This window comes from Hydra vulgaris, chromosome 02 (assembly GCF_038396675.1).
Source record: "Hydra vulgaris chromosome 02, alternate assembly HydraT2T_AEP".
Lineage (NCBI taxonomy): Eukaryota > Metazoa > Cnidaria > Hydrozoa > Anthoathecata > Hydridae > Hydra > Hydra vulgaris.
In genome coordinates, this window is record NC_088921.1 from 19,005,001 (window position 1) to 19,013,126 (window position 8,126).

Below are 8,126 nucleotides of genomic sequence, written 5' to 3' on the forward strand. Positions count from 1 at the left end.
TTTGTTTTTTGCATTTTGGATTTTTATTCTCATTCTGCTGAAAACCGATAAGATTTTTTTTTTTTTTTTTTTTAATATAAACATATTTTAAATAAAAGCATCCAAAAATATTAGTAACGCATAGCGGTTTCTTGATGACAAGACTGTCGGTCTTCTGGAAGTTTTCCGCGTTCTTTGAAGTAATTTCTAATACTTTACAGTTTTATTTTATATATTTTTTTGTTAAACGTAACTTTGTAATTTTTTTTTTTTTTTTAATTTTACTTACTCTGTAAAGATTCTATTATATTTTACGAAATTGTAAAGATTAAAGAACAAAAAAATTACATAGAAAAAAAAAAAAGAAAAAATAGAAAATATATATATATATATAAAATATATAAAATATATATATGTATGTATATATATATATATATATATATATATATATATATATATATATATATATATATATATATATATATATATATATATGTAAAAACTATTGAAGAATTATTTAACAACATTATTTTATTTAAATAATAATTAATAACACTTTTTTGTATAACAGTTTAATGAATGCTTTCGAGTCTATTCCGTAAGCGCACATTCCGAAACGCTCCTTCCGTGAGAAGCTGTTTCGCAAATATTCTTTCGAAATGATTTGTTTTGCAAGTTTTTTTTCGTAAAGGGTTATTACGAAATAATTATTATTTCTTTTTTTCGTATAATGCGTTACGGAAAGTGAATTTGCGCAAGTACAACTTCCGCAATAGCAACTTGAAATACGGAAGATAAAAATGCAAAATTTTCGTAAGTTTTTGTTTACGGCGAACAACCTTATCATAAACTAAGATTAAAAAAAAAAATGAAATTAATAAACTAATTTATTAAACGTCCGTCAACTTGTGCTTTTGTTTTTATAACTTTTTTTAATTCATCACAAACTCAGAGTTACTCTACCTGCCCGAGTTTGTGACCATTTATTTATTTTATCAATTATTTGGTCAATACATTTTTGTTTGGCTGTGAAGTTAAAATTGCTTAATAAATTTGGATTACAGCTTTGGCGATTACAGTTTTGGTGATTAAAGCTTTGGCAATGCTTTTCAATTTAATTTTAACAACGGCATACTATTTATACAAACCATTTTAAAAATTTTAAAATGTTTTTAGTGGATGCTAAACTTAATTGATACACAAGGTTTTTGAAAAATTTTGGTATATTAATGCGTTCTTGTTTATATTTTATAAAAATACATTCTTTGAAAGATGTTTTTTTTGCAATGCTATACGGCATTAACTACGTTTTAGTTTTTCTATATAAAATGGCTTATTTTAAAAACGATTTAACGATTCATTAAAGTAACACAAAGCATCAAAAGATAAAAAACGTTTGAGAACATTTTTCCTCGACTAGTATTTTATCACTTTTAAACATTTATAATATTTTGAAAATGTTTCAAGCTAGTACACTAATAAAAAAGTACAGAATTTGGAGTTAATTGTCAAAATTTTGTTCGTAGGCTCATTTTATTTCAAGTTTTTTTGATATGACTATCTTGTATTGCTTGATAACATAAAAATTTAAAAATTGCATTTTTCAAGAATTACAAAACGACGCCTTAACAACACCTTAACAACGCCTTAGCAACGAAACAAAAATGTTAAAGTGGCTTCTTTTAACAAAAAGCAGTATCTACCACCAAACTCAGTTCGAACTAGTTTTGGTGGAATTCGTATTCGAATTGAGTTAATCTAGACAAGATCTAGTATAGACTAAAAACCTGCTAATTCCTGTTTATAAAAGTTTGCATGACGATCAACTACTATTGAAATATACTCCATGGTAAGACACAAAATTTAAATGAGCCTTTGAATGCCATCATATAGTCCAGAGTTCCAAAAAACCTTTGTCATTAGAGAAATAGTTAAAATGAGATTTTACGCTGCTGTTATTTATTTTAATGATGGGAGTAAAGTTATTTTGAGTGTTTTAAACTTTGACTGAGTATATAAAAGTCATAACATCTATTATAGTTTGACAAACCTCGTGTGAAGCAAATGAAGCAAAAGTGAATACAAAATTATATATATCTAAAAAACAAATAAAAAAGTTGTGATTAGTAGCCAAAGAATTCATAAACAAATATAATTAGATCTGATCTGTCATATAAAATTTTGCCAGGAGAACATTGAACAAGATTTTACATAAAAAATATTCAGTTTCTTTTTTTACAACTTTTCGTGTTTCAAGCATATTTTCAATAATTCGTGATTAAATTGAAAATAAGTTCTTAAATTAAAAATTTATCAGTCAACCGATATAAAATATTATAAAGCATCAATATACAATGTTTGAACAAGAGAGAAAGTTATTTAATTTTAGGCATTTTTTAGACAAGTTTTTACCCATTATTGATGTAAAAAACGTTTTGGAAAAAAATTTCATTTCAGATTTTTTAAAAATATATATTTTTCATCAGAAAAGTATTAGTTTTTGGCTTTATTCCAATTTTTATTTAAAAAGTGCTTTTTACTAGTGTACCGCCTTAACAAACACGTTTGAGTAACAATAGCAAATTATGGTTAACACAGTCTATATTTATTCTTTTTTTTTTGTAATTGCGTAGATAGTGAGCCATCCGGGTTGCTAGGTACTAAGTTCCTTAATATTTTTTTAAAAGAAAATTTTAACACAACAAATTTTATATAAAATTTATTTGATTTTTGAAAAGCTACTATTAATATTGTTAGCAAATACTTATAAAAGATCTTACGGGATGGACCCTTTTAGCATAGTATAGTTAAAAATACCAATAAAAAATAAACAAACTGGTTAAAAGGGTTCCTTTTAAAAATGCTATCCCCTCCAAATAAAGGGGTGTGGTGTTACAACCCTTGAGACTGTGGTGTAACAACATTCAAGACTGTGATATAACAACCCTCGAGACTGTGAAGAGATATTCAAGAAATTAGTTGTATATATGACATATGTTTTTATGCAAATAAAACTTTATTTGTTGTTGTTTTGTATACGTATTTTTTTGTTCAGTTTAAAGCAAAGCTGTAAAAAATCACACAGGATTTTAATTAAAACAATAAATAAGAATGAATTCGCCGAAAAAATAACGGTAGTTAAAGTTTTAACTTTTAAGTTAAGTTTTAATTTTAATTATTTAAAAACAAAATAAATATTTGATATTTATTCTTTTCTTTTTTTATTCATATACTTTTTATATAACTTACAATATTTTTATATTATATATATCAAAGTTTATCTATTTTTATGTTTTATATTATATATTGTTTATTTATACTTTTATATAATTCTAAATTATCCAACTAATAATCTTTTATCAAATCAGAAAATGTCTGCTTCAAAGTTTATAAATAACTGCGTTAAATTTGCAGCCTCGAACGTCCTTAAGACCTTCAGAAAGATTTAACGCAGTATTTTAAACGTTCTTACGACTTTCAAAGAATGTACCGTGCTCACTGGGACAGCATGGAGTTGTGTGAAAATAATAATCCATTAATTAAAATACTGAATATAATAGGAAGGCGCTCGTTACAATCATTATCAAAAGTTTCTAAATACAGAAGAGACTGTATACATTCCCTACTTAAAATCCAAGAACTATCATTCAAGGATTCAGCAAAATAAACTAAATTTAGTTTTTGAATAATATTTCAACGTCAGATGTTATTCATTTACATCTGAAATGCTCTCTAGTTTAAGTCATTTTGTTGCCGATATGCAGGAACTATGACGTTGTCAGACGTTAAGTTTTAAAAAATTGATGCAAAATAAAACGGTAAAAATCGCACTTTTGAAGAGTAAAATACTTAATGAAATTCAACAAACTTTGAAATACGCAATATTGACATTAAACTGGAAATATTTTTAAAAAGCAATATTTTTTTATGCTTAATTTTTCTTTTTCTTAAATGTTTTATTTGATGACCCTTATCATAAGTTTAGACCAGGACATTAATGCTTTATTTATAAATTTTTAAAAAAATAATTCCCTCGAAAACTTATAAAAAAGCATGGCTGAATAATTCGAGTAATATTTTTTGGTTTTCGTGGTTTTGATTGATTTAATATAAAACCCCGTATAAAATAGTCCATAGTCACATTATCTGTTAGGTTTAGTGTCCACATTTCGAGATGAATAAATTTAACTTTTTGATCAGTTAAAAACTTAATGATCATTCTTTAAAATTTAAATGGTCATTTGAAGTGTGACTAGATCCAAGTCTTTTAAGCCCGGAGTTTTGATGGAAATAAAAGTCATCTTTTTGATATAGTCTTTTGATATCCTTTTTATTAACGGTTTTTAAAACACTCTCTTACTTTTACATTAACTTTTCGTTTGAGATGTTTTAGATTTCATAACCCCCCCCCCCCCTCATACCATGACCGCTTTTTAAAGAAGCTTTATGCGGCAAAAAAAATTATTTTACAACTGTGATTAAATGATATAAATAACATCGTTATCTTTTTTTGATTTAAAGTATCAAAATAAAGTGATTCAGGTTCACTGTCACATCATGTAAGATTTTGGGTTAGGATAGGAATCGTTTTTATCATAATTCTTCGTGTTCTTCTTTTTTTCTGAAAAAAACCCCAAATAAATTCAAGTCAGCAGGCTTGCTTGCCAAATGCTCATCAAAATACTCGTTAGATGAGCATAAAATATATCATATATATATATATATATATATATATATATATATATATATATATATATATATATATATATATATATATATATATATATATATATATAGAGAGAGAGAGAGAGAGAGAGAGAGAGATCTTCTGATGAGACTAACAATAGAAGAAAAAATTAATTGTTAGAAAACTTTATTGTACAAATTATTAAGATTAAGTTATTATTATAAGATTATTATTTGAACCAATGTCTCGATGTCTCAGCCAGAAATAATAACTAATGGTAATATCAAGTATCAGAAATCTTAAAAATTGCTAGCAATGAGGAGTAGAACATTTGTCAAAAAAAAGACACTCATGTCATCATATAAAAAAATGGTTGTAATCAAAATTGAGAATAAACATTATTTTCCGTAACAACACGAGTTATGGAAAACAATGGTTATGAGTTGTTTTCATTGCAACACGAGTTATGGAAAACAATGGTTATGAGTTGTTTCCATAACAACACGAGTTATGGAAAATAATGAGTTGTAGTTAAACAAAAATTGATAAAATAAAATTGTTGTAAAAATTTTTGAACTTTGTTTTTGTTATTTAATCATTGTTTAAAAATAATGTTTAAAAATAATAAACGTTGACCAATAGTTTTTTTTGTTAGATATAATTTTAGTCTCGTGTTTGTTCTTTAAACCATTAAACCATTTAGTTTATCTCACGTCTAGAGTCTATTCTTTATAGCATTAAACCATTTAGTTTAGCATATCTCATTCTAAAGTCTATTTTTTAAAGCATAAAACCATTTAGTATATCTCTTGTCTATTCTTTAAACCATTACACAGAGATTTAGTGTTTTTTTATGATGTTAGTTTAAAAATTCTTTTTGTGACTTCATATTTGTGCAAAAACAACTTTCAAACTAAAAAGTTAACAAATTGAAATTGGATAGTAATTAAAGTATTGCAGTTAAATATGTTAGCAAGATTTGTAAAATTTGATTGAATTCGTTTTGGATTCAATTTGGTATTCTCACGTCGATATTTTTAATAAAATAGATATTAATTATTCAACTGATAAATATTATTGACCACAAAGTTTTATTATTAAAAACCGGGCGGGAGTTAACTGTGCCGTTAAAATATGGGTGTTTTTTGAATAGCTAAGAGGTTCAGACAATGAAGAGAGTGAGTTGAGTGGATTGAAGCTGAGGACTAACGTTGTTAACTACCATCATAAATTTAAACCAAGAAATAGCAAAAACAAAAAATTTAAAAGAATACAACCATTAAATTAAATAATGCACTTCATTCCTACTTTCGCCTGGAAAGTCTAACTCTTTTGAACAATGTAATGATTTCAAGATCTTTCTTGGCTTTTTTACTAATGACCTGACTGCTTTAACCCTTGAGCTCCATTGTGTAACAGAAAACTTATGAAATGATTGGCCGGAAGAATTTTCCTTGAACTCGGCTGCACCAGAACAGATTAAATAACTTTAGAATATTTCCAAAATAGGATTTTGCAGGAGCCGACGATTCAATAGCTTGCACTGCACATAAGTTCACACTGTGAGCAGAGCAAGGAATAAAAATTGCTCGCGAATTGATCTGCCTAATCAAAGCTTGAACTCCATTGTAAATACCCGCCATATCTGCGCCATTGTCGTAGCCTTGACCCCGACAATTTTTTATGTCGAGCTCATTCTTTTCCAACTCATTTAATATCAACTTTGTTATATCAAACCCCTTCTTCTTTTCAAGTTATTCTAGTTTAGGGCACCTTTCTTTAACCACTCACAGATGATTATTATTGAAATGCAAAAAATGAAAAACGAAAGTAGTTTTACCGCTGTGGGACGAACCGGGAGTGCTGTCCGTGGTGAATTATTAATTTCTCGAATAACTTCTAGAGCTATTCGAGAAATTAAAAAATTATACTCGATAAATCCATTGATTTCCAGGATAATTGATAAGCTTGTATACTTTTTCTTGGTGCTTAGCAATAAGCTCCAAGAAGTTTCAATTCTCATTTTTTAACAATTTTTGATTGGATCCTAATTGCAAACAAAAAGTTATCAAAATAGTAATCCATATTTATATCCAATTATAACTTATAATTTTGATTTTTAATTTATAGATAAAATAATGCAAAATATAATTTAAATTAAAAAAAAAATATTCTTACTCCTAAACGCTAAATTTCTTGAAGCTAGAAAAATTGTGACATCAAAACTACTTTCCATCGCTTTGTTTCATCTCCAAAATAACCGTTATATAAGAAAATAATCTTTACTTTATTATGCAAACAAAAGACCAATGAAAACGCATGTATTCAACAAAAGACTAATGAAAACGCATGTATTCAAATGGAAGATGAAAACCTTGTAAAGTAATAAGTATTCTATTTTAAATGTAAACAAAGTTTTAAAGGAGAATGAAATATTTACACAAAAATTGCTATAAATATATTATTAGCTAAACTTTTTATCATTACAATAATTTTTTTTTATTAATTATATTTTATAAACTATTATTTTTTATTATATTTAATATTATGTGGTGCGCATAGGATTTAATATTATGTAGTGCCCACAAAAATTTACTCGGGGCATCACATATTATGTGATGCCCCGAGTAAACTACTTCAATTGCACCATGTACGAAGGAAAACGTTTTTTATTAAAAAACGTTTTCCTTCGTACATGGTTCGTACATAAGAAGTTTAAGTTAAAAATTTTAACTTAAACTTCTTATAAAACTACATGCTTAGAGGGGCACCTAGATGCTGCTATTCTTCGGGCATGGTGAAAGCTTTTGACAGCCCTTACTTTAAAACTGGTTAAAAGATTGTAAGGAGTTTAACAGTTGAAACTTTAACGGTTTCATGTTAAACCCGGTGTTTAACATGAAACCGTTAAACACCGGGTTACTCTTGTGAGAGCATATAACAGACTGCAGGCAAAGGTTGAGGAACAATCCAGCTTTCATAGATTTATAGAACAAAATAATAAAGATAATAGGAGAAATTTTCTTAATTAGTTGACGATGCTGTTGTTAATGTTAAAACGTGTTGGAATTATTATCTTCTTTTTAACTCACCCATTAGCAGTTCAATAATCATGTTAGCTCCGGACACGGTTTAGATCTTCCAGTGAAGGTTGTGTCTTTACTACTAACATATATTATATATATTAATTATAATCAGAAATGTATAATTTTTTCTAATATTTTACTAAGACCTTGTAATATATTACATTACATTAGTTATAACTAATAGTAGATGACCTAGAGAAAACTTTGAGCGAACTAAATTAGTTGAAGTAATTTTAGTAAGTTCAAAGTTATTATTTTTTTTGCGTTAAAATTACTTGGATTAAAATATTAGTATATATTTAAAGTATAAATATTTTTGTGTATTATTTTCGTAACATTAATGAGTTGTTCGACTTGTTTGGATTGTTTTTTTT

At 26.7% G+C, this 8,126-nt stretch overlaps 1 long non-coding RNA gene across 1 annotated transcript; it reads right to left on the reverse strand.

The window, feature by feature from the left end:
• Nucleotides 1–5,927: 5,927 nt before the first annotated feature.
• Nucleotides 5,928–6,921, reverse strand: LOC136076434 (uncharacterized). Its single transcript, XR_010636269.1, has 2 exons — nucleotides 6,845–6,921; nucleotides 5,928–6,713 (listed from the first exon to the last, which is right to left on the reverse strand). It is a non-coding gene; the product is annotated as an uncharacterized LOC136076434 (long non-coding RNA).
• Nucleotides 6,922–8,126: the final 1,205 nt, after the last annotated feature.